The 26774-nt window shown below is 52.5% G+C and overlaps 1 pseudogene; it reads left to right on the top strand.

The window, feature by feature from the left end:
* Positions 1 to 1398: 1398 nt before the first annotated feature.
* LOC123177029 (protodermal factor 1-like) lies at positions 1399 to 2309 on the top strand (annotated as a pseudogene).
* Positions 2310 to 26774: the final 24465 nt, after the last annotated feature.

Below are 26774 nucleotides of genomic sequence, written 5' to 3' on the forward strand. Positions count from 1 at the left end.
GTGGAAGATGTCGGCCTGCCGTCAAGGCGCCAGGGAGGCCTGGGCCATGGTGAAGACGCGGTACATGAAGGCTGACCCAAACCACATGGCCGAGGTCGGACCCGTGGGGCCCGATGAGAAGGAGATCCCTGTGAGCGTAGTATACGGCCAAGTAGAATTGGCCGCAAAGTATTCCCAACAGGACTGTAAACTAGACAGCCTGTTAGATGGTATTGAAGAGGAATACAATCAGTCAGATTGACTATGTAATTATAATTGACATGTGTAATGCCTTCTAGCCAGATTGTAGATCATTTGTCATGGCCGATCTTTTCGCTTCAACCTCGGGACCTGACGGTCCGGAGTGTGTCCGAATACCCTCGCGGTTATATAAGAACCGGGGTATGCATGGAGACCAGGCGTAGGGGTCATTAGTGCTTGAACAGACAAGTGCCCAACTAGTTATGTTATATTACATGGTTAGTAAGAAACATCTTACAGGGATAATAGTTCTGTTAGGGGTTCCTTTCCCTGGAAGGCATGCCCTAAAGTGCATGTCCATTCTGCGAAAAGAGACGCAGGAAAAACATCTGGGGGCGTATAGATAAATAAGTGAAAAAGATCATCTTTAGTTCACCGACCGAATATTCCCTTAAGAACGCTAGCTTTCGGCTTCACCCAGTCTGAGGTACACATCCGGCTGACCCGGCAGTAACAATCGCAGAGATGCTCCCTCTACCACTTAGCCGAACAATCGGGAATGTAGGGGTAAGCATAGGAGCCAGGCAACCCAGCTTGGCCAAAACTTAAATCATATCGATGCATATAATGGTGAATAAAAGGTATATGCGGAAGTGTGACACATGTGTTGGGCATGAAGCCCGTATAAATAAGCTTCTGTTTAAAGAAGCCCCCAGGTTTAATGAGCGCGGATAACGCATCACTGTATGAGCCTTTAAAGGCTATAAGAGAGAGAGGGGAGAAGGAGAGAAATGTAAGAGAGAAAGTATATAAAAAATAGACAGAGGAAGGAGACGAATACAAAGTCCGGCGCTACGCGTACAATCTTCGAAGAGTTAAAAGCACCCGGAGTCCTAGAACTTGCTCTCAATGTGATGCTTTAGTCATACAATTTGAAATTTGACCCTACCCAGTCCCTCAACTTGCATAAGATGTGCAAATTTGGTCCTGACAAATCAGAGAGCGCCACGTGGATGTGTGGGTGCATACCCGGTCAGCGCATGCTCTTTTGCAAAGAGGTCCCTGATGTTGCTGTGAATCAACCCGCACAGACCAAACCATCAACTCAAACGAAAAAACCAAAACGCAAGCACACGTCCGTCCGGCCGAAACGCAATTAACCATCAACCATGCATGCATGCACGCATGCCACAAATATACTCTAACCAGCTAGAGGACATGGGGGCGCAGAGAACTCTCCTCGCGAGCTTCCTGCTCGCCGCGTTGGCCACCCAGGCCTTCGTCGCCATCTCGGCCAGGACCGGCCCGATGGACAAGGCAAGCCAAGGTGCGTACCTAGCTACTCTGGATCTTGTGCATGCAGCTTGTGGTGAGTAACGAGCTAGGTTGTAACAAATGTCGTCTCGTGACGTGCTCGTAGATGACGTGAAGAGGCCGGACTGCGTGCCGTCGCTCGTCCCGCACAACTTCCCCGGCCACGGGGGCACCACCGTGCCGCTTCCCTCGCACGGAGGCTCCTCCGGCACGCCGCCTTACCACGGCGGCTCCGGCTCGACTCCGTCGCACAGCGGCTCCGGCTCGTTGCCTGACTCGTCGCATGGCGGGTACGGGACGCCGCCTTCGCACGGCGGCTCTGGTTCGTTGCCTGACCCGTCGCACAGCGGAGAAGGTTACAGGTCCACTCCGGACGCGCCATCCCATGGCGGAGGCGCATACGGGAGCTCACCCACACCTTCCCACGACGGGCCTACGAGTTTAAGTCACTGACGTGTTGGGCTCGTGACGCTCCACTTGTTTTTGCACGTAGCAGCTACTGGAGGACGCACCCCATGCAGACCTGGTCGGCGCTGGGGAGCTGGCCGGGCTCGGTGAGCCACTTCTTCGGTGCCGCCGGCGGCCCGAGCGTGAGCATCAAGGACGCGCTGGCGAACACGAGGACCGACGGCGCCGGTGCACTGCTGCGTGAGGGCACCCCAGCGCTGCTCAACTCCATGACCCGCCCGGGGTTCGCCTACACCACCCAGCAGGTGAGGGACGTATTCGCGGCGGCCGCGGCTGGTGGCTTCGACAGTGCCGCGGCGGCGCAGGCGGCGGCGTTCAAGAAGGCCAACGAGGGGAAGAAGGCATAGATCGACTGGATTGCCATCGAGTGGGCTTTAGCTAGCTTAAGGCTGCAGGTGGGACTGATCGTGGGAGTCCCATCACAGCCCCACTTAATCCCAACACACTTTGGTGGGTGATAGCCAACACTCCATCAGTTTTTATGTGGGGTGTATGGGTATAAGTGGGATCCCACTTCCGAGCGACACGAATCAAACTTGCCTCACCATCACCAACGCCAAACAGAAGGTGTTTTGCTTAGTCCGGCCGACCAAAAACCTAATTACCCCCTGATCTCTTGATCTTGCTATCCTGCATAAATATGCATGCACGTCCTGTTGTCTGCACTATGCACTGAAACAGGTACAAGCCGCTTGCCGGCGTCGTCGTCCGTGAACGTAAAGACCCGACAGCAGGAGGCAATCTTGTCGATGAGGCTCTCGGCCTCGGGCTCCGGCGACGGCGGCGTCAGCTTGCTGGCCTCCGCGGCGAACACGAACACATCCTCGGGATTGTCGAGTTGGAGCAAAGTGCAGCAGCGTGGTAGACATCCTCTTCTTAGGCATCCTTGACACGTCCATGTTGACGTCCGGTCGGCATTGACGTTGGCGAGGCCAAGCGCGAGCGCCTGCTGCAACGCCTGCCGCTGTCCCAGGCATCCCCGCGCCGAAGCCGCCGGTGCCCACCATTCCGACAATGCCACCAGTGCCAACCATGCCCGCGCTAACCACACCGCAGGTCACATGCAGTGCCGCCTATGCCGGCCGTGCCCACGCTCACCGTTCCCCAGGTCATGTTGCTGCCCATGCGTGCCGTCCCCATGATCACTTATCTGGGATTTATGTTGCCGGCGGCCTGTAGGTCGGGGTTGCGGCTGGCGGCGACCTAGCCATCCCGTCCGGCCGGGGTAGCGCAGGAGGGAGAGGTGCGAGGAAGGGGAGGACGGGAGGGGATGCGGCGGCTGTGCGGCTCCCCCGTGGCGCCTCTGTTTTTGTGAGGGTAAGTGGGAACCCGATGGGCTGATATAGCTACCCCAGTTAATTTTTTTAGGATGTCTCAAAAAAAAAAAAAAACCCTGCAGTGTGAAGCTAGCTGGTTACCTATATCTGTGGCATGCGTGCATGCATGCATGGTTGATGGTTGGGTTTCGGCCGGACGGACGTGTGCTTGCGTTTTGGTTTTTTCGTTTGAGTTGATGGTTTGGTCTGTGCGGATTGATTCACAGCAACGTCAGGGGTCTCTTTGCAAAAGAGCACGTATTAACCGGGTTTACACCCACACGTCCACATGGCGCTTTCTGATTCATCAGGACCAAATTTGCACATTTTATGCAAGTTGAGGGACTGGGTAGGGTCAAATTTCAAGTTGTAGGACTAAAACATCACATTGAGAGCAAGTTATAGGACTCCGGGTGCTTTTAACTCATCTTCGGAGACGGGCTGCATTCCATGGGTTCGGCTCGAGTCGGTTATCCGATGCATCTCGCAGGCGGTACGCTCCACCAGTCAGGACTTGGTCAATTATGAAGGGACCTTCCCACTTGGGCTTGAGTTTTTCATTTTTCTTGCCGGGCAGGCGTAGAACTAATTCGCCAACGTTGTAATTTTTGGCCCGTACTTCTCTGCTTTCGTATCTTCGAGCCTGCTGTTGAGAGAATGCGGAACGGGCTTTTGCCACGTCACGCTCTTCCTCCAAGGCGTCCAAACTGTCCTGCCGATCGAGCTCGGCTTCTCTTTCTTCGTACATGCACACTCGAGGTGAGTCATGAATTATGTCGCAGGGCAAAACTGCCTCTGCGCCGTACACCATGAAGAATGGTGTGTATCCGGTGGTGCGATTCGGCATGGTCCGCAGCCCCCAGAGTACGGAGTCGAGCTCCTCTACCCAGTGCGTATTAGATTCCTTAAGGACCGCACTAATCTAGGTTTGATGCCGCTCATGATAAGACCATTTGCACGTTTGACCTGGCTGTTAGTTTGTGGGTGATAGACGGAAGCATAGTCGATCTTGATGCCCATGTTTTTGCACCAGAGTTTTACCTCGTCGGCCGCAAAGTTCGTGTCGTTATCAGTGATGATGCTGTGGGGGACGCTGTAACGGTATACAACCCCCGATATAAAGTCTATCACCGGTCCGGATTCGGCCGTCTTAACAGGCTTGGCTTCTATCCATTTGGTGAATTTATCCACCATGACTAGTAAGTATTTTTTCTTGTGGGTTCCGCCTTTAAGGGGTCCAACCATGTCAAGCCCCCAGACCGCGAAGGGCCAAGTGACGGGGATAGTTTGGAGGGCGGTGGGTGGCATATGGCTTTGGTTTGCAAAAAGCTGGCAACCGACGCATCATTGGACTAAGTCCTGGGCGTCTGCCCGGGCCGTCGGCCAATAAAAGCCTGTACGGAAGGCCTTGCTTACAAGGGACCAAGCTGCAGCATGATAACCACCGAGTCCGGCATGAATTTCAGCCAGGAGGTTCCGCCCTTCCTCTTCGGAGATGCACCTTTGAAGGACTCCGGTAGTGCTTTTCTTATAAAGCTCTCCCTCATGGACTTTATAGGCTTTAGATCGCCGCACTATGCAGCGTGCCTCATTTTGGTCCTCAGGGAGTTCCTGCCTGGTAAGGTAGGCGAGGAATGGTTCTATCCACGGGGCGATGACGGCCATTATTACGTGGGCTGAAGGTGTTATTTCATTGGCAGAGCCTCCAATTATGTCAGAGTGTTCGGTGTCGGGCAGTGCAGTTGGGTCCGGGCTGTTATTGCCAGGTTCCCCTTCCCGTACTACGGACGGCTTGAACAGCCTTTCCAAGAAGATGTTGGGGGGGATTACATCGCGTTTTGGCCGATGCGTGCCAGAACATCTGCCGCCTGATTATTTTCCCGGGCTATATGGTGAAATTCGAGCCCTTCGAACCGAGCTGACATTTTTAGGACGACATTGCGATAAGCTGCCATTTTTGGATCCTTGGCATCAAACTTTCCATTTATTTGGGATATTGCGAGGTTCGAGTCCCCGCGCACCTCTAGGCGTTGAATGCCCATGGATACTGCCATCCGGAGACCATGTAAAAGGGCCTCATATTCGGCTGCATTGTTGGAGTCTGTGTATATTATCTGGAGTACGTATTGAACTGTGTCTCCTGTGGGGGACGTCAAAACGATGCCAGCCCCCAGACCGACCAACATTTTGGAGCCGTCGAAGTGCATGACCCAGTTTGAATATGTGCCGTACTTTTTAGGGAGTTCGGCCTATGTCCATTCTGCGACGAAATCGGCCAAGACTTGCGACTTGATAGCTCGTTGTGGCTTGTAAGTTATGTCGAACGGAAGGAGCTAAATGGCCCATTTTGCAATCCGGCCCGTGGCGTCGCGGTTGTTTATGATATCGTTAAGTGACACTTCCGAGGCTACTGTTATTGAACACTCTTAAAAGTAGTGTCGCAGCTTCCGGGATGCCATAAATACCGCGTACGCAATCTTTTGATAATGCGGGTATCGTGACTTGCACAGAGTAAGGACAGTGGACACATAGTAGACCGGCTTTTGAAGGGGGAATTTGTGTCCGTCCGTTTCTCATTCGACGACGAGCACTGCGCTTACGACCTGATGGGTTGCTGCAATGTATAATAGCATTGGTTCGCCAATGTTTGGCGCGGCCAGGACTGGGTTTGTTGCCAAGATGGCTTTTATTTCGTGAGTCCGGCCGTGGCTGCATCTGTCCACTTGAAGTGTTCGGTGCGCCGAAGGAGGCGGTAAAGGGGTAGGGCCTTTTCTCCCAAGCGGGAGATAAAGCGGCTTAGAGCCGCCACGCATCCGGTTAATTTTTGTATTTGATTAAGGTCCTTCGGGATATCCAATTGTGACAGAGCTCGGATCTTGGCTGGATTTGCTTCAATTCCTCTACCGAATACAATGAAGCCCAAGAGCTTTCCGGCTGGAACGCCGAAAACGCATTTTTCCGGGTTGAGCTTGATGTCGTATGTTCGGTGGTTACCGAATGTTAGCCTCAAGTCGTCTACTAGAGATTCGACATGTCTTGTTTTAACGACCACATCATCTACGTATGCCTCCACTGTTTTGCCGATCTGGTTTGCCAGACATGTCTGAATCATGCGCTGATATGTTGCGCCGGCGTTTTTGAGCCCGGAGGGCATTGTGTTGAAGCAGAATGGGCCGTATGGTGTGATGAATGCCGTTGCGGCTTGGTCTGACTCTGCCATCTTTATTTGATGGTAGCCGGAGTATGCGTCGAGGAAACACAACGAATCGTGTCCTGCGGTAGCATCAATAATTTGATCGATGCGGGGGAGAGGGAAGGGATCCTTTGGGGAAGCCTTGTTAAGGTCTTTAAAATCAACGCACAGGCGCTAGGATTTGTCCTTCTTTGGTACCATCACCAGGTTTGCTAGCCAGTCCGGGTATTTTATATCTTTGATGAATCCGGCCTCCAATAGCTTGACTAATTCCTCTCCCATGGCCTGTCTCTTATGTTCGGAAAAACGCCGAAGAGCCTGTTTGACTGGATTGAATCCTTTTAGGATATTTAAGTTGTGTTCGGCCAGCCTGCGTGGGCTTACTGCATGTCTGAAGGGTGCCAGGCAAAAATGTCCCAGTTCTCTCGCAGGAACTCTCGTAGTGTGGCGTCTACATCAGGGTTTAACTGTGCTCCGATGGAAGCTGTTTTATTGGGGTCCGTTGGATGGACCTGGAATTTGACTATTTCGTCCGCCGGTTTAAAGGAGGTGGACTTGGATCTTTTGTCGAGTATCACATCATCCCTATTCACCGTGGAGCGAAGAGCAGTCAGTTCCTCATCCGCTAGGGCTTCGGATAGCGCCTCGAGGGCCAGTGCGGCTGTCTTGTTTTCGGCGTGGAGTAATATGCCCGGATCACTAGCGAGAGTGATGATTCCGTTAGGCCCGGGCATCTTGAGCTTCATGTACCCGTAATGGGGTATTTCTTGGAAGATTGTAAACGCTTCCCGTCCTAGCAGAGCATGATATCCGCTACTGAACGGGGCCACTTGGAACGTGACCTCTTCGGACCTGTAATTATCCGGCGTGCCGAACACCACATCTAGTGTGATTTTTCCTGTACAGCACGCTTCCCGACTGGGGATTATTCCTCTAAAGGTTGTGCTGCTTCGCTCAATGCGGTTCTAGTCTATTTCCATTTTTTAAAGGGTTTCCTCATAAATGAGGTTCAATCCGCTGCCGCCATCCATGAGTACCTTGGTAAGACGAAAGTCGTCCACTATTGGACTGAGGACCAATGCGGCTGGTGCTCGGGCTGTTCGGAATTTAGGTTCATCACTGGCGTTAAAAGTAATAGCCATGTCACTCCATTGGTTTATTGTTGCTACTTGGTAGACTTCGGAAAGGTTGCGGAGTGTTCTTGTTCGCATATTATTTGATGCGAAAGTCTCGAAGACTGTTGATACCGTACTGGTGTCTCCGGGGTGGCTTTCTGTGGCTTCTGGAATTAGAAGATCTTCGCCAATTTTTGCCACCTACCGGAGTATCCAACATGCTCCAAGGCTATGAGTTGGTGTGGCGCCCTCTGCACTGTGAATTTTACAGGGTCCATTAAGCTATCCTTCCAGCACGGTTCTGTGCCCTATAGAGGGCTTTTGCTTTTTGGTATTGAACCCGGGTGTCTGGCGATGATGCACCCTTTTTTTGGACTGGGTTTGTATTCAAGGCCGGATTGCCCCAAAATTTTATTTTGGTTTTCCACGCGCTTTCCATCGGACAGTACTTTCGTACTATGGACGCCAAGTCAGCGAAGCGTGTAATATCACGGTGACTTATGGCGTTGAGGATTCCCTTGTCCGTGCAATTATTACAGAAGAATGAAATTGCGTCTTCCTCGCGGTAGTCCTTTATCCTGTTCATAACCAGGAGGAATCTGGCCCAGTAATGATGTACTGTTTCTTCGGGCTCTTGCTTAATTTGAGATAGATCGCTTATGTACGGGTGGGTGGAATCAAATCCGAAACCTCACCCAATCTGAGACCCAGGGGCCAAGGAGTTTCCGAACTCGGAAGTTTGGATTCTTGGATGCTGTCCAATGAATCTAGCCCATCGCCCGACTTTAAGTTCAGGTCTTGAGTGATGTCCTCCCCTTCGCGGGTATCCGGCTTGGAGGGATCAGGAATCCGGATATAGCTAGTCCTTAAGATAGAGGAAGGGTCACCGCACTGTCCCTCTACCACGGCAACGTGATGGGTGACCTGGGGAGAGTTCATCTCTCTCAGTTCGGGTTTAGGCCCAATCTGGTCGTAATCCATAGCGACTCCCAGGGCGGCGAAGCGATCCAAGAGCTCGTTTAGGGAAGAGAGCTCCATTGGATCTAGCTGCTCGGTGAATTCCGAGATGACGTGAAGATTGCTTTCGATGACCCAAGAGGTCATCATCGGTGCAGCAGCCGAACGTGCGGTCATAAGGAAACCACCTAGCCTGAGAGTCTGGCCGACAGCCAAAGCTCCCTTAGCAACGGTGCCGTCTTTAAAGACGGGATGAGGCATCCTTCCTGATGGCGACGACACAAAGGAACTCTCAATGAAAGCACCAATGTCGGTGTAAAAACCGGCGGATCTTGGGTAGGGGGTCCCGAACTGTGCGTCTAGGCCGGATGGTAATAGGAGGAAGGGGACACAATGTTTTACCCAGGTTCAGGCCCTCTTGGTGGAGGTAAAACCCTACGTCCTGCTTGATTGATATTGATGATATGGGTAGTACAAGAGTAGATCTACCACGAGATCGAAGAGGCTAAACCCTAGAAGCTAGCCTATGGTATGATTGTTGTTCCTACGGACTAAAACCCTCTGGTTTATATAGACACCGGAGAGGGTTAGGGTTACACAGAGTCGGTTACAATCGTAGGAGATCTACATATCCGTATCGCCAAGCTTGCCTTCCACGCCAAGGAAAGTCCCTTCCGGACACGGGACAAAGTCTTCAATCTTGTATCTTCCGGACACCCCCTAATCCAGGACTCCCTTAGCTCCCCTTGCGTCGAATCAATAAATTTGGGTTGAATACTCTACCCTCGAAAACTGTAGCGATCCCCTATAGTTGTGGGTTATCAATGTCCAACGTATCTATAATTTTTGATTGTTCCATGTTGTTATATTATCAATCTTGGATGTTTTATAATCATTTTATAGTCATTTATATCATTTTTTGGTACTAACCTATTGACATAGTGCCAAGTGCGAGTTGTTGTTTTCTGCATGTTTTTTACACCGCGGGAAATCGATACCAAACGGATTCCAAACGCAGCGAAACTTTTTGGAGTTTTTTTTGGACCAGAAGACACCCAATGGGCCAAGGCAGCGCCTGGGGGTGCTCCGAGGGGAGCACAACCCACTAGGGCGCGCGAGGAGGCCCAGGCGCGCCCTGGTGGGTTGTGCCCACCTCAGGTGCCCCCCGGACGACCTCTTTTCTCTATAAATACCCCAATATTCCAGAAACCCTAGGGGAGTCGACGAAAATCAATTCCAGCCACCGTAGAGTCCAAAACCACCAGATCCAATTTAGACACCATCACAGAGGGGTTCACCACTTCTATTGGTGCCTCTCCGATGATGTGTGAGTAGTTCTTTGTAGACCTTTGGGTCCGTAGTTAGAAGCTAGATGGCTTCCTCTCTCTCGTTTGATTATCAATACAATGGTCTCTTGGAGATCCATATGATGTAACTCTTTTTGCGGTGTGTTTGTTGGGATTGGATGAACTTTGAGTTTATGATCAGATCTATCTTTTTATCCATGAAAGTTATTTGAATCTTCTTTGATCTCTTATATGCATGATTGCTTATAGCCTCGTATTTCTTCTCTAATATTTGGGTTTTGTTTGGCCAACTTTATCTATTTATCTTGCAATGGGAAGAGGTGCTTTGTAGTGGGTTCGATCTTACGTTGCTTGATCCCACTTACAGAAGGGGAACCGACACGTATGTATCATTGCTACTAACACTACTGCAAGATGCTACTAACGTGACACTATGATCAGAGACCCTTCGAGAAACTGTGTGCGATGCAATAATCACAAACGGTGGTGTATGAAAACAATCAGAAATGATGCAAAACGTTTGCGACGAATGATACATCAAACACGGTTTAGATTATAGTTGCGTGTGCAATGAGGGGCATACGGTTGATCTGTATGAACTGTTTGCGATGAGACAGAACAACAGAAACGGGCAGCCGGATCAAGGTGTGTGTGCGATATACGGCATACAGTTCACTCCGATAAACCATTTGCGATGAGTGAGGTGAACACAAACGATTCGGTGTAACAAGATGTGTGTGATACCTGGCAAACAGGCCGGTAATCACAATTGTGTGCGATCATTATAGACAGCCCATACTATCTTTTTTTTTGAATTATGTGTTCGTCAGGGCACACAGTTCAACAAACCAACCTATTGGCGATAATGTAGAAGATCTCTGTCGAATACATATTACTAACCGTCTGCGATGAGATTGACAGGATAAACAGAGATATATACAGTCTGCTTAATTTAGTACTTCTTCTTGTTGTTGTTCTTGTTGGATGACCCCGTGACATTGTCTTGGCGAGGACGCTTCTTGTCGCCGACCGTTGGCTTTTCATCATGGCCGCCGTCGTCATCATCGTTGCTGTCATCGTCCTCCTCCTCCTCCTCGTTCGACCATTCCTCCTCGTCCTCATCATCGTCGTCCTCTTCTTCGTCCTCCGACGGCTCCTCGTCCGTATGGTTGTCGTCTAACGACTCCAGAGGCGGCGTCCCTTCCATGAAGTAGATATAATCGAGGCATGGGCTCGACGCCGGACTCATGGAAGATGAGCAGGATGATTCCGATTGTCGGTGTCAAAACCGGTGGATCTCGAGTAGGGGGTCCCGAACTGTGCGTCTAGGCCGGATGGTAACAGGAGGCAGGGAACACTTTGTTTTACCCAGGTTCGGGCCCTCTCGATGGAGGTAATACCCTACTCCTGCTTGATTAATATTGATGATATGGGTAGTACAAGAGTAGATCTACCACGAGATCAAGGAGGCTAAACCCTAGAAGCTAGCCTATGGTATGATAGTTGTGTATGGAGTTGATTGCCTATGGACTACAACCCTCCGGTTTATATAGACACCGGATAGGGTTAGGGTTACATAGAGTCGGTTACAATGGTAGGAGATCTTGAATATCGCATCGCCAAGCTTGCCTTCCACGCCAAGGAAAGTCCCATCCGGACACGGGACAAAGTCTTCAATCTTGTATCTTCACAGTCCAGGAGTCCGGTTGAAGGTATAGTCCGGCTACCTGAACACCCCCTAATCCAGGACTCCCTCAGTAGCCCCTGAACCAGGCTTCAATGACGACGAGTCCGGCGCGCAAATTGTCTTCGGCATTGCAAGGCGGGTTCCTCCTCCAAGCCCTTCGTAGAAGATTGTAAACACCAAGAGTAGTGTCCGGTTCTGCAAAATAAGATTCCACATATTGCCATAGAGAGAATAATATTAACACAAATCAAATTTGCTGACGTATTCCGCAGTGCGCTATCACACTACGGCCAAGTCCTTTACTCGAATCGTTTTTACTTTTCCACCTCAGCATGTTTTGCGAGGTGGTTTCCTTGGCACGTCTTGTCAAAGGAGAGATCGTGTGCCCTTTTTACGGGATTCTCATCAATACGGACGTGGGTAACCCTAACCGCGCCATTTACCACAGTGCTTGGGAGGCAAGCGAGTTTTATTAGGCAGGTGGGGACGCACAACCGCATCCGCCCATATAAGGGGATAAGGATCCACCTTTTTTCCTACGCCTTCTTCCTCCTTTGGCTATCCATCTCCTGCGCACTCGAGCTCCAGCACCCAAGCCCGCACTTCCCACCTCAACCTTCTCCAGCGATGTCTGGAGCGGGAGGCAAATGGAAGGTCTCCTCCGTCACGGAGGGCGATGTCAAAAATCTTAGGAAGGCCGGATACTTGACCAAAGACATCGCGCACCGGCTTCCCGAGGAGGGGCATCTCCTCCCCACCCCAAGGTCCCACGAGAGGGTAGTATTCCTTCCCCATTTCCTCCGCGGACTGGGTTTTCCACTTCACCCATTCGTCCGGGGGCTCATGTTCTACTACGGCCTGGATTTCCACGATCTGGCCCCGAACTTCATCCTCAACATCTCGGCGTTTATCGTCGTGTGCGAGGCTTTCCTCCGTGTCCGCCCCCATTTCGGCCTCTAGCTCAAGACCTTCAACGTCAAGCCCAAGGTGGTGCGCGGCAACCAGGCGGAGTGCGGAGGTGCAATGGCGCGGCAACCTGGATGCATGTTCGTAGAGACCCTAAAGGGGTGGCAAGCCAGGTGGTTTTACATCACCGAGCCACGCGATCCGAACTGGATCGCACCCCCCGAGTTCCGATCCGGACCCCCCACGCGGCTTATGTCCTGGAAAGAGACGGGCCTATCGTGGGGTGACGAAAAAGAGGTGACCGGATTGCAAACATGCATCCAGTCCCTGGTGAACAAGCCAATCCGGCTTGTTAATGTGATCCAGGTTATGCTCGTCCGCCGGATCCTCCCGTGCCAACAACGGGATTTTAATCTGTGGGAGTTCGACCCGGCACAGCACCAAACCCTCAGCAGGCTCTTTGACACGACGTACGAAGATTCCTGGAAGGTGCTATTCAAGGGTGCCAAGGCTCCCACATCCGCTTCCGAGGACCGCGGATACAGCTCGCAGCGTCACGCTGGCGAGGTAAGCTATCTTCACCTTTTACAGGATGTCCAGCTTTTTTCATAGTTTAACTCTATGCGGGATCTAAACTCCCTTACCTTTGACAGGCTTGGCGGGCGATATCCGGACCGATTAACTATTCGGCTCCACTGCCCGAAGACCCAGCCCCAGCTCTACTAGTGAAGCTGCTGGCTCCGACGCCTTATGTGGTGCCGGAAAAGAAGGCCAAGAAGAAGAAGACCACGGGGACTCGAAAGAGTTCCCGTAACGTGGTGGGGTCGGACTCGTCATCCGACGAGTCCGCGACGCACTCCTCCCGTGGAGACGAGGAGGAGAAACAAGAAACCTCTCCCCCTCCAGCGAGGGGAGGAAAGAAGAGGAAGGCCGCCCCAGTAGGGGAGGCTGGAGGGTCCAGGAAGAGGAAAACCCCTCCGCTGGACTACACCCCCGACGCCAACGAGGACGAAGAGGAGTGGCCGGACAGGGCCAGGCATTCGGCGAAATCGTAAGTGTTCGGATACCAGAGTAACTCATGATATTCCTTTTGTTGCACAACTTTCCCTAATGTCGAATATAATCATGCAGCCCGCCCCGGGCCGAACTCAACGAATCATCGAGCGGCTCCCTGGATTCACCGGACGTGAACTCAGTTCCGCCCACTGTCTCCCCCGCACTGCGGACGACGCCGAAGTGGCGTCGCGACAAGCTCCGGGGTAGGAGGAGGTGGTCTTGGAGGAGCCGCAAGGCAACCTCCCGGACTCCAGGAGTAAAGGGGACAAGACCCCCCAGGGCTCCGAGTCCGGCTTTAAGCCGGACACCATGCCGGAATCTTCAATAATTCTGGACCGCGGCAAGCGAACTCCTTCCAAGAGGAGCAAGCCTTCTGAGCCGGCAGCCTCCGTCCAACCGGGGGCGCCGGACAATCTGCTGGAGGTGCTTGAAGGCGCCTCCATCGACGAGGAGCACCGTACTATTATGAGTACAGTGATCCAGAAGGTTCAGTCTGCCAAGAGCGGACTGAGTGAAGCTTGCGCTAGCCTCCTAACAGGCTTCGAGGTAAGTAAAAAATATGTAAAAATATTATCGCATAGACAGTAGCCCCTGATGCTCTGTTTGGCATTCGGAAAGAAAAGCCGAATAGAGGATCTATTAAATTTTGCAGGAGTCTAACAATAAAGACTCAATATGCGTATGCAGGCTTCGCTGCTATCCACCACCGCACTGACTGCGGAGGTGGGTGTCCTGAAACAGGACCTCGGGCGGACCGAGCAAGAGCTCGGCCTTGCCAAGCGGCAGCTCGAGGAGAAAGAAGGTAAGAAATACCTTACAGAAAAAGGTGCCTATAGAGAGGCGTGATTGCAAAAAATAACATGATTGTACTGCTTATTGTAGGGGCACGACTGAGGTGGCAACCCTCAAGCAGGTGCTATATGAGGCCGAAAAGAAAACAGCCACGGAGCGCACTGAGTGAGAGAAACTTGGGGCTCAGGTCGGCGAGGTGCAGCAAGAGCTTCAGGCTCTCGTGAAAAAACATGAGAGTTTGGAGCTTGAGTGAAAGACCCAAGCGTCCGAGCTCGCGGCGGCCCTTGAGACTGCCAAGTCTGCCAAGGCCGAAGCCCAAAAGGCCCTCCAAGAGTTGGAGGATATGAAGAAGATAGCAGCGGGTAAGGCATTCTTCATGCAAAGCAGAAATATAAAAGTAAACTACTTGTTACTTACCCGAATCCGGAGCTCTCCAGGGGTATTTGCAGATCTTCCCCGCAGCGTATCCAACGCCGCCGCATTCTACCGAGTTGAAGAGGGCAGCTCGACGGAGAAGGTGTTCTGGTCTCAGTATGCTGAGGCTGGACACCCGGTGCCCTTGAGCGACAGGCTGAAACAACTGGTCGAGCTCCACAAGGCGGCCGAACAGGCCATGAAGGGCTTCATAGTTCGGCTGTGGCCCAGAGAGGCCCTGCCTGGGAGCTACTTCAGGCTGGTGCGGCGGCTGGTGGAGGCATATCCAAGGCTCGAGGTCATCAAGCGCTCCATCTGCATCGAAGGTGCCCGTAGGGCCCTTGCCCGTGCAAAGGTGCACTGGGGTAAGCTGGACGGTGAGAAGCTTGTTAGGGACGGGCCGCCGCCGGGGAAGGAGCATCGCAAGCCCGAGAACTACTATAGGGATGTTCTTGCGGGTGCCCGCCTTATAGAGGATGAGTGTACCAAGGATGTAATTTTTTAATGAACTCGCTCGATTTTATCCTGTGCGCTGAAAACTTGTTCATATGCGCTAAGCAATGCTTATTGAATTTAAAATATTATTTTCTGTGCGGCCGTTTATCAAAAATTGAGAGATGGCCAGTCGTCGGCTTCTGCCCCCATGCCACTAGTGCTGGGGTGTTCGGTGATAAACCTGTGCGCTCTTTTTCCCATGTTTGGGTCCTTCGAGGGAGGCGCTCAGCACGACGAACCAGGCAATCGGACTATAATGCTTGAACACTCTCACTTAGCCATAGAACTTTATAATTTTAAATTTCGGCGAAGCCCCTAGTTCGGAAGACCGAGTTCGGGGCGCTATCCACGCCTTGGCTGGGGTTATCCAGCTCCTCGCTCGAAGCGGCATAAGTCTTTAGGGACTCGAAAAACCTCTCGAACAGCGACCGATCTCTCGCCTCATCATGACAGTCAGTTTTAGCTTTCTCCACTGAGGTGCTTAACCCACCACAACCGGGGCACAACCGCAGTGGTTCTCCTAGTGCTACCTTAGCCAATATAGCGGAACGTAAGGCACCAAAACATAAGAGCCGGGTAAACCCAACTATTGACCCAAATCATGATTCGGAGCCGATGCATATAGTGCTATAAGTTCGGGGTGCCGCACTTGTGAAAGTGTACGGGCTTCTCACACCATATTAAAGGGTACTGAAGCCCCTGGCGTACTTGCCGTACCACAGTGTACGAGTGCAACATGTCATTAATGAACATATATAAAAGAGAGTAATGCAAAAAATAGACAAAAAGCTAAGCATTGTTTATAGAGAGGCTATTTATCAAAGCCGAACGATACAAATAGTGTGGTAAGCAAAAGATATTGGACTATTCAGTATGTCCTGACCAGGGGAAGGCCGCAAAATTGTATTTAAAATAGGTATAGCGCTCATAACAGAGACCACCTGGGATTCCATAATGCGGCATGGCTTGTCTGCCTTCCTGGATCTTGCATCGTTTGTGCGGCAGTCGAATTGCCGAACAGGTCCTCCGAAGTATGGAGTCCTGAAAGTAAGAAAAATTAAAAAAAGAATCCGGCAGCCCCCAGTACGTTTTAAGCCGTATTTTGGGTGTGCTGTTATTGTGCCCCTTCCCCTGTGCCCATGGTATTTCCAGGGCGTAGTTATGTACGCGAGGTACTGGTTTTGCTATGTTGTGAAAGCTGGGGTTGGGGCCGCATTGCTACTCTTGCTCAGAGCGTGCCAGGCGGTCCTGCTGTGGATTACTCCGGGCGCGCTTGGCAGTGTCTGGCTTTTCAATGGCCGGACTAGAGAATTGCCTGAGAAGGCTACTTTGTACCTCCGCTGCGAGAGCCGCCGTATGCTCCTCCGTACGGAGGGAGCGTTCGGTGTTTCCGTTGACCATAATTACTCCTCGAGGGCCTGGCATCTTGAGCTTGAGATATGTGTAGTGCGGCACCGCATTGAACTTTGCGAATGTGGTTCGTCCGAGCAGGGCGTGATAGCCACTGCAAAACGGGACTATATCGAAGATTAACTCTTCGCTTCAGAAATTGTCCGGGGATCCAAAGACCACGTCAAGTGTTACTGAGCCTGTACAGTTGGCTTCTACACCTGGTATGATGCCTTTAAAGGTCGTTCTTGTGGGCTTAATCCTTGAGGGATCTATGCCCATTTTCTGCACTGTATCCTGATAAAGCAGGTTCAGGCTACTGCCGCCGTCCATGAGGACTCTTGTGAGGTGAAATCCATTGATGATTGGGTCGAGAACCAATGTGGCGAAGCCGCCATGACGGATGCTAGTGGGATGGTCCCTTCGATCAAAAGTGATTGGGCAGGAGGACCATGGGTTGAACTTTGGGGCGACGGGCTCCATCGCGTATACGTCCCGTAGCGCACACTTCTGCTCCCGCTTGGGAATGTGGGTTGCGTATATCATGTTCACCATCCGCACTTGTGGGGGAAAGCCCTTTTGTCCATTGTTGTTCGGCGGCTTGGGCTCCTCATCGTCGTTGTGCAGCCCCTTGTCTCTGTTTTCGGCCCTTAACTTGCCTGCCTGCTTGAACACCCAACAATCCCTGTTAGTGTGATTGGCTGGCCTTTCGGGGGTGCCATGTATCTGGCACAAGCGATCGAGTATTCGGTCCAAACTGGACGGGCCCTGAGTATTCTTTTTGAATGGCTTTTTCCGCTGACCGGATTTATAGCCTTTGAATCCGTCATTTACTGCCGTGTCTTCATTGCTGTCGCTGTTGATGCGGTGTTTTTGCTTATTCCGACGTGTCCTGCCACTTTTGTCCTTGGTGTCCGAATTACCAGGGTTCTTTGATAAGTTGTTACTGCGAGCTAGCCAGCTGTCTTCTCCCGCGCAAAAGCGGGTCATGAGTGTCGTGAGGGCTGCCATGGATTTTGGCTTTTCCTGTCCCAGGTGCCGGGCAAGCCACTCGTCGCGGATGTTATGCTTGAAGGCTGCTAGGGCCTCTGCGTCTGGACAGTCGACTATCTGGTTTTTCTTTGTTAGGAACCGTGTCCAGAATTGTCTAGCCGATTCCTCTGGCTGCTGAATTATGTGGCTTAAATCGTCGGCATCCGGCGGTCGCACATAATTGCCCTGGAAGTTGTCGAGGAATGCGGCTTCCAGGTCCTCCCAAGAACCGATTTGAGTCTGCTGGCAAGCTGTTAAGCCAATGCCGGGCCGGTCCTTTAAGTTTGAGCGGGAGGTATTTGATGGCGTGTAGATCATCGCCGCGTGCCATGTGTATGCGAAGGAGATAATCCTCGATCCATACCACCGGATCTGTTGTGCCATCGTATGATTCGATGTTTACGGGTTTGAAACCCTCTGGGATTTTATGATCCATTACTTCATTCGTGAAGCATAGCGGGTGTGCGGCGCCTCTGTACTGGGCTATATCACGATGCAGCTCGGAAGAGCTATGTCTGTTGTGTTCGGCCCGACCGGATTTGTTGTATCCGGAGTGAAGATCATTGTCACATGTCGTAGGGCGCCTGCGCGATCCGTAGATCGATCTTGTTTGTCTTGCCTTATCCTCCAGTATGTCTTGCAGGTCAGGCGCATTTTCCCGTGCTTAGTTGAGCGGCGTCGGGGCATGGCTTGGGTGGAGGGCCGACAGGCCTCTCTATCGCGACCGCGAGGTGGCCGGTCTGCCATGTCATGCGCTAGTGATGTAGGTGCTTCCTCCTCTGATCGGGGTAGCGGCCTGCGCTTCAGGTAACTCTTGGAGGGGCGTTCGGGTTCATACTCTTCGGCCGCAAGGTCTTCAGTCCATCTGTCAGCTAGCAATTCTTGGGCAGCTCTAAGCTGTTGCTGCTCTTTCTTGAGGCTGCTTGCCGTGGCTAAAAGCCTGCATTGAAAACGCTCTTGTTCAGCGGGGTCTGATGGTATGACGAATTCGTCGTCATCGAGGCTAGCCTCGTCTTCGGAGGGAGGCGTATAGTTATCATCCTCGACCTCTCAGTCTGCCACTCTCTCATGAGGGCTGGTTTCTCCATCCTCCCGTGCCGAATTTTGCTGAGGTGGGTGTTCTTCGGCGCTATCCGAGGTAGTATTATCTCCCGTGCCGGAATCACCATTTTTGCTTTGGCGGGATTTAGAGCGGCGCCGCTGACGCCGACGCTTTTGCTGTTACTTGGGGGCGTCATCCCCCACTGTTCCATCGCCATCTCCATCTTTTGGAGTATCCACCACATATATGTCATATGATGAGGTGGCCTTCCAGCGCCCTTCAGGTGCTGGTTCTTGTTCGTCTCCTGCATCGTCGTCCATGCCGTCGATGTCTTCGGAGTCGAAGTCAAGCATGTCGGTTAAGTCGTCGACAGTGGCTACGAAGTGGGTGGTGGGTGGGCTTTGAATTTCTTCGTCGTCTGTATCCCAACCTTGCTGACCGTAGTCCGGCCAGGGCTCTCCTGATAAAGAGAGAGACTTTAGAGAATTCAGGATGTCACCGAAGGGCGAGTGCTGAAAGATGTCCGCGGCGGTGAACTCCATGATCAGCGCCCAATCGGATTCGATCGGCAGGGACGCGGGGGGCTCGGAGCTCGGAGAGGAATCCGGCTCCTCGGAGTCACGGGCCATGCGGAGTGCGGGGCTGGAGTTCGGCTCAATCGCCTCTGAGATCGCAGCCCCTGAGGCAGCATCCAACCGCTGATCCTCGATCGGTGAAGTAGGCTCCGAATCGATGGTCGGGACCGATGCGTGTGCGGCCTCCAAGGCGTTGTTTGGTGGCAGAGCTATATCATGCCCATCGAGACAGTGCGGCGCGCTTGGCTGTGGCTCAAATCCGTCGAAGATCAAGTCCCCGCGGATGTCAGCCGTGTAGTTTAGGCTTCCAAACCTGACCTGATGGCCAGGGGCGTAGCTTTCGATCTGCTCAAGGTGGCCAAGCGAATTGGCCCGTAGTGCGAAGCCGCCGAAGACGAAGATCTGTCCGGGGAGAAAAGTCTCCCCCTGGACTGCATCGTTGTTGATGATCGAAGGAGCCATCGGGCCTAAAAGCGACGACACAGAGGAACTCTCAATGAAAGCACCAATGTCAGTGTCAAAACCGGCGGATCTCGGTAGGGGGTCACGAACTGTGCGTCTAGGACGGATGGTAACAGGAGGCAGGGAACACTTTGTTTTGCCTAGGTTCGGGCCCTCTCGATGGAGGTAATACCCTACTCCTGCTTGATTAATATTGATGATATGGGTAGTACAAGAGTAGATCTACCACGAGATCAAGGAGGCTAAACCCTAGAAGCTAGCCTATGGTATGATTGTTGTGTATGGAGTTGATTGCCTACGGACTACAACCCTCCGGTTTATATAGACACTGGATAGGGTTAGGGTTACACAGAGTCGGTTACAATGGCAGGAGATCTTGAATATCGCATCACCAAGCTTGCCTTCCACGCCAAGGAAAGTTCCATCTGGACACGGGACGAAGTCTTCAATCTTGTATCTTCACAGTCCAGGAGTCCGGCTGAAGGTATAGTCCGGCTACCCGAACACCCCCTAATCCAGGACTCCCTCATCGATGTTGACCTATCATCAGGTGCCGGACTGCTAGCTGAACTATCATCCTCGCTATCGCTTGACATGGCTGTAGAGTGTGTGCCAGTGTGTAGTGCGGTCTGCTGGGGACGATGAAGATGGTGGACACTTAAGCGGGGTATGCAGAGAAGAGGAACTGCCAATTGAAGCGGGGGTTGACGTATTATCTAACCGCTGATATAATCAACCATAATTATTTATACCTAGTCGCTCGAAATTCCCGGGGTTGCACAGGACTCCTGTTGGCTATTTGTCTGGTTTCCTTTTTCAGGACAAAACAAGGAATGAGTTTTGGCATTATGCACCGGTACCGGTACGAACGGAGTAGGAAAGTTGGCAAGCAATACATTGAGCTCTTCTTATTGATAAAGCCAGCAATAATCAAACTAGGAAGGGAAAGGAAAAAGACAAAGAAAAATATCTGCATGAATCTTCGCGTAACATCAATGGCATATAGGACCTAGATGTGCATTACTTAGAGCACATCTAGATGTGCTTTAACAATACTGTCAAACAAAACCCCTAATCATCATTGCAAACAGTGCATAGAACATGGCTAATGCGACAACCACAACTACACCTGCTAGTTCCTTCTTGTCTCTTGCTTTCATCTGTTGCCTGTGATTGATTCTTTCTTGCTTCATCGTACTGATTATACATTCCAGATCAGCTAGTTTCTTCTTCAGCTTTACGTTATCTTCCACGAGCTTGGTGATAACACTCCGAGCCCTGCCATGCCATTCTTCATCCAGCCAGTTAACAAAGGCTCAAGCCTCATATCCCTGCCAATGTTAAATAGTATTCTGGATGAGCGGTGGAATTAACTAAAGTAAAATGATGAACTTAATTAGCACTAACCTCTAAGGGGCAATTGAGAAACTGCCTGCCAATGTCGAATCCCTCCGTGCATACACTTCGAGTGAGAGTGTGCCTGTGCACACAACTCAGCTTTTGGTACTTCTCGGTGGCGCAAAACTCAGAGTCGAACTCGTGTTGCGGGAGTCTGGAGTCAAGTTCCGGATCCGGCGGCAGATCGCTTTCCGGGGGGGGGGGGGTCATTCAAGACGGATTCAGCAAGGAGCCATACTTTGGACATGGTAAAAAGATCAGGATAGATTGGAACCTGACAGGACGATTCGGATCCGTAGCACACCTGCCTTCTGACGGCCTTAGGCAAGTGCTTGGCTACGACCATCATCATGGCAGCGATACGAGCAGGAGCAGCCGCACAGAAACCATCAGCACCACTCGTTCGCATTCCCCCAATGTCAGCGCCACGCGAGGGAATTGGGAGGCTATGTAGGGATTTGGGCTAATTGGGGAAACTGTGGAAATAAGCTAACAGTCGGGAACTACTAATGGAACTATATATATGTTGTATATGGCACACTGTTTGTACATGTCATTTGTGTCAGGTATTACAATGTCACACACGATTTTCCACCGAACCGTGTGAGAAGACAACGTAGGTTAGACACAATTGCCATTACATAACCGTATGTGATGTACTGCCTTGTCCATATAATTGAGTTACGGTGAGATACCGTGTAAACAGCCGCTTCGCGGATATCCGTAAAAAAACAGCCGCTCTGCATATAGAGATGGCGGCGGTGGCCTAGGTAGCGGCTACCGGAGAAGAGGTCAATCCTTGGTCGGTGGGCGGTGGCAGTGTCATAGGAGGTCAATCCTCCTTATGCGGCGGGAGATAGGAGGAGCTCAACCATCGAGGTCGGCGGTGGCGTGATTCAAGCACATCCATCGCGGTTGATGGCGCGCGGGATAGTGGAGGTCGAACTTCAGGCGGCAGCCGCACTAAGCTTTGCCCCTCGACCCTGCTGTCTCGGCATGCCGCCGCATCGCGCTTGTCTGTTTGCTGGGTGGAGGTCGCCACGCGGCTAATTAATTAAGGTATTCTTTTCGTGAGTGGCTAAATTTAGGTATTCAATTCCTAAGAGTAGTGTTGTACTAGTACTGTGCGTGTAAATTGACTGGCCTTTAATTTTTGTCATAGCACGTCTGGATAACAACATGGAGCACCCTCAGTAATTATTAAAATAAAACCTTGTGATTTATGCACGCATCTTTGGACATCATTTAATCCGTGTATTAATGTTGTTGTTTTGTTTTTAATTACCATTCATGTACTATAGATGGAACGATCTCGATGGATGAAGAATCGGAAAACTGCATATTTTATCAGTGGCGTGATAGAGTTCATGAATTTGGCTGATAGTACAAAGAGGAGAATTGGTGATGCGGATTACATCCTGTCTCCATGTACTAATTGTGCCAATACAGAGTCACATGAAGTTGCAGATGTCCAGATGCACTTAGTCTCTAGGGATTCATGGATGGATATACACGTTGGACCAGACACGGTGAAGAGGAGGTCATGGATGAAGATACCCAGTGCAGCGAGATGCCAAACCCCGATCAGTGTCACATGGATGTTGAATCTAACATCGGGGCAGAGGCGTCAAGCTACCAATGGAACACCGGAAAGCCGAAACACCAACTGGAAAACCAAGATGTCGACGCAGATGATGACGATCTTGATATGCCAGATTTTGCTGCTATGATTGCAGATTTTGAGGGCCCAGATAAGCATATGATTTGTTACAAGGATTTTCCAACCATTGATGCGGACTCCAAGAAAGAATTGTATCCAGGTTGCAAAAAGAAATATTCCAGGTTGAGTGCCACCCTGTTGCTTCTCAGATTTAAAGCAGCAAACGGTCTATCAAACAAGGGCTTCACTGAGATGTTAGGTCTTTTGAAAGAAATTCTTCCGGAAGATAATGTGCTCCCCAGAAGCACGAATGAAGCGAAGAAAATTGTTTGCCCATTGGAACTTGAAGTACAGAAGATACACACTTGTTTGAATGATTGTATATTGTACCGTGGTGAGTACAAAGATTTTCGTGCATGTCCCACATGCAAGCATGCACGATAAAAGCGCAGGAGAGCAAAGGACAAGTACAAATTAGACGATGAGATCAAGACATGAGTCCTGTTCAAGGTTGTTTGGTACTTGCCTTTAATTCCAAGGTTGAGGCGTTTGTTTGCAAACCCTAGAGAGGCAAAGAGGTTGCAGTGGCATCATGATGAGAGAATTGCGAATAGGTATATGAGGCACCCTAAAGATGGGGCTCAGTGGGAATTAATCGACAAAAAGTTTGAAAATTTTGCCAAGGATCCTAGAAGTGTAAGGCTCGGGGAGTGTACTGACGGGATGAATCCTTATGGCGATATGAGCACCAATCACAACACATGGCCGATGCTTCTGTGCATATATAAGCTAGCTCCTTGGTTGTGTAAGAAGAAAAAATACATTATGATGTCAATGATTATCCAAGGCCCGAAGCAACCTGGAAATGACATCGACATTTACTTTCAGCTACTGGTGAAGAACTGCTGACAGTGTGGATAGATGCGCCTGCTGTAAAATGTTATGATGCTTACAGAAATGAGATTTTCGATCTACATGCCATGCTGGTGCACACCATTCAAGATATGCCGGCATTAGGCAACACATCAGGTGTCGGAGTAATGGGCCACGGGTAGGCCAAGCTGAGTACCATAACCTTTCAAGACATCGGGGCAGGCTGCGCCCCTCAAGACCCTGGGGCGAAGAGCCGCCTCCTGAGGAGTCGACGGCAGGGCGGCCGACTGCCCGTTCACGGCCGAGTCCCAGGGACGACTTCCAGAGAAGCTGGCTTTGGGGAGTCGGCCGGCGACTCCAACAAACCATGACCTCATCGAAGGGGACGGGGCAGGGGCGTGGCTACAGTGAATCCCACTCCCCGCCCCTTACCAAGGGCAGGCATGGCCACAGCATGCCGTACCTGGGAAGATCTCCGTGCGGCGTGGCACTGTTGCCCGGTCGGCCCTGACATCAGCACCATAGTACCAAGTCCTGTTCCCATGATGGCTTGTCTGTATGGCCTAGAGGCAGCGGGGCCCACCAGTCAGCGAGACCTCAGGAGATGGCGGGAGAACCGCCAGTCGGACCCATCGGGAGTCGGCCCGGGGGAGTCGGTCGAGCCCTCCCCCGGGGCCCATGCGCCATTAATCAAGATGAGATGGGGAGTGGCCACAGTGATCGCCCGCCAGGCGGCGGGGCTGTAGCCACGACCCCATGACCAAGCATGTGTCATTAGAAGCACGGCTACAGTAATCAGCGGCCGGCAAGACCCGCCCGCGGCGGACGCGGCCTGTCGGCTCCGTACTAGACCAGTCGACGGGGCCCACCAGCCGGCGGGCCCCAGCAGTCGGCGGAGAAGTCGGAGGTCGGAGGCACTGACGGCGGGGCCCGTGCCCAGTCGAATTACCATTGTACCCCTAGGGGGTAGGCCTATATAAACCCCCCAGGGCACCCATGCAAGGGGTTGGATCCCAGTAGTTCTAAACCATACCAGATAGAAGGAGAGAACTAGCCATGCCCTCTTCTACCACCAGAAACAGCTCAAGGAGCAACCGTGTAAATACTTGGCCATAGTGATCATGCGGAGACCCCGCAGAGCAGCAGTAGGGGTATTATCTCCCCGGAGAGCCCCGAAGCTGGGTAAGATTCGCCGGCATGCATGTCTTCGCCTCATCCCGTTTCCAGGCACCGGTGACGTTCTACTCGCCCCCACCATGATAAGCCATGCGTTGGCATATGTCGCACCAAACCCCCGACATTTGGCGCCCACCGTGGGGCCTGGTGCACCGCCGTCCGGAGATCTGTTCTGGACGGGAACCCTTTTCCTCCCTGGCGAGCGCAGCTAGCCAGGCACGCCAGGCGAAGTTTGCATCGACGCGCTGCGCGGTATTGAGATCGCCTGCGCAGCCAGCTCCTTGGCCAAACTTGTCGGCGAGGTCCGCCTCTCCGACGAACCTGCGTCCGACGTAGGCGCGGGCGGCCCCGAGAACCTCCTCGCGGGCCTCCTCGATCAACCCCATGTTTTCGGCGAGCCTGCCATAGACTTCGAGTCCGTAGGCTCCACCGACCTGATGTTGGTCGACTCCGACACCATGTCGATCGACGCGTTCCCCACCAACGTGGTGGTCTACGACAAACCTCTCCCCCACGCAGAGAGCGATGGAAGCACCGTCACTGAGGTGCTAGTCATCAGTCATGATGAGTTCCCTGGCGGAGGAGCGCCCGACTCACTCGGCGCGGCGCTGCAAGACCTAGCTGCGCCCATTCCGGAAGGTGCTGACGCGGAGACGCTAGAAGCGCGCCGCCTTCAGCTCGTTGAAGGCGCGAAGAAGCTGGCCAGCATGAGACGCTTGTCAGAAGCTTACCAGCGAGAGATGGACCATGCCGTTGGCTCACCGGCCCCGGCAGGGCCCAGCCGCCTTGGCGCGGTCTAGCAGCGCGGCGTAGCCATCGCCAGCCTGATTGGGGCTAGCCGCCCCGTGTACACTACACCGGTGGAGAACATCCGAGCCACCCAGGCAGCGGCGGATGAGCTCGACAATTTCGAGGGCGAAGAATGCCGCCTCATGATGGAGCGAGTCCAGCGGCTCCTCGACGCGGCCGCCGCGCAGAACAAGGCCGGCTGCCGCATGAAGGCGCCGCAACGGCCGAACGACGACCCGCACCGAGATCAAGGCGTGACATCTCGGACGCCGACTGGCGGCGCCCGAGGAAGAAAGGACAAGAAGCCGGCTGTCAGCCATAGTCGGACTCGCATTACCATAGAGCGCGACCAAGATGGCCGCCCGAGAGCAGTGGAACGACAGGACGACTGTCCGCCTCCCCCTCCCCGCAAGGAGAGGCGAGTCTCCCTGCCGCCTGTTGACCATCCGACTCTCGGTGACCACCTTGGCCGCCGAGAGGGAGTTGGAGAGAATGACGCCCGCCACCGGATCGACCGACTTCACCGGTGCCTGGCGCTGGAGGAAGAAGACGAGCTGGGTCCACCTTGTTTCGGGCCCCGCATTCGGGACGAGCCCTTTCCCAGAGGGTTCATGCTCCCAAGAGACACGCCCAAGTATACCAGCTCCGTGAAGCCGGAAGACTGGCTAGTCGACTACTCCACGGCTGTCAGCATAGCAAATGGCAACAAGCGTGTCGCCGTAAAGTACGTTCCGCTCATGCTCCAGGGCACGGCCCGGACATGGCTGAACAGCCTAAAGCCCCGCAGCATCAACAGCTGGGTCGACTTCACTGAAGCATTCGTCTGCAACTTCACCAGCACGTACAAGCGTCCTCCCAAGCCAAGTCAGCTCTCCTTGTGCGTACAAGGTCCTGACGAGTCGACTCACGACTACCTCACGCATTGGGCTGAGCTCCGGAACTCCTGCGAGGGCGTGCACGAGGTGCAGGCCATTGAGTACTTCACAGCCGGGTGCCGAGAAGGCACCCTCCTCAAGCACAAGCTCCTCTGCGACGAGCCAGAAACCCTCGACGAGCTGCTGATCATAGCGGACAAGTACGCCACGGCCGACTCCTCCATGAAGGCGGAAATTCAAATCAGCACGACTGGCAAAGTAGCTCCTCAGGCTCTAAGAACTCCGGCGGCAGACGCCGGACGG

This window comes from Triticum aestivum, chromosome 1A (assembly GCF_018294505.1).
Source record: "Triticum aestivum cultivar Chinese Spring chromosome 1A, IWGSC CS RefSeq v2.1, whole genome shotgun sequence".
NCBI classification, from domain to species: Eukaryota; Viridiplantae; Streptophyta; class Magnoliopsida; order Poales; family Poaceae; genus Triticum; species Triticum aestivum.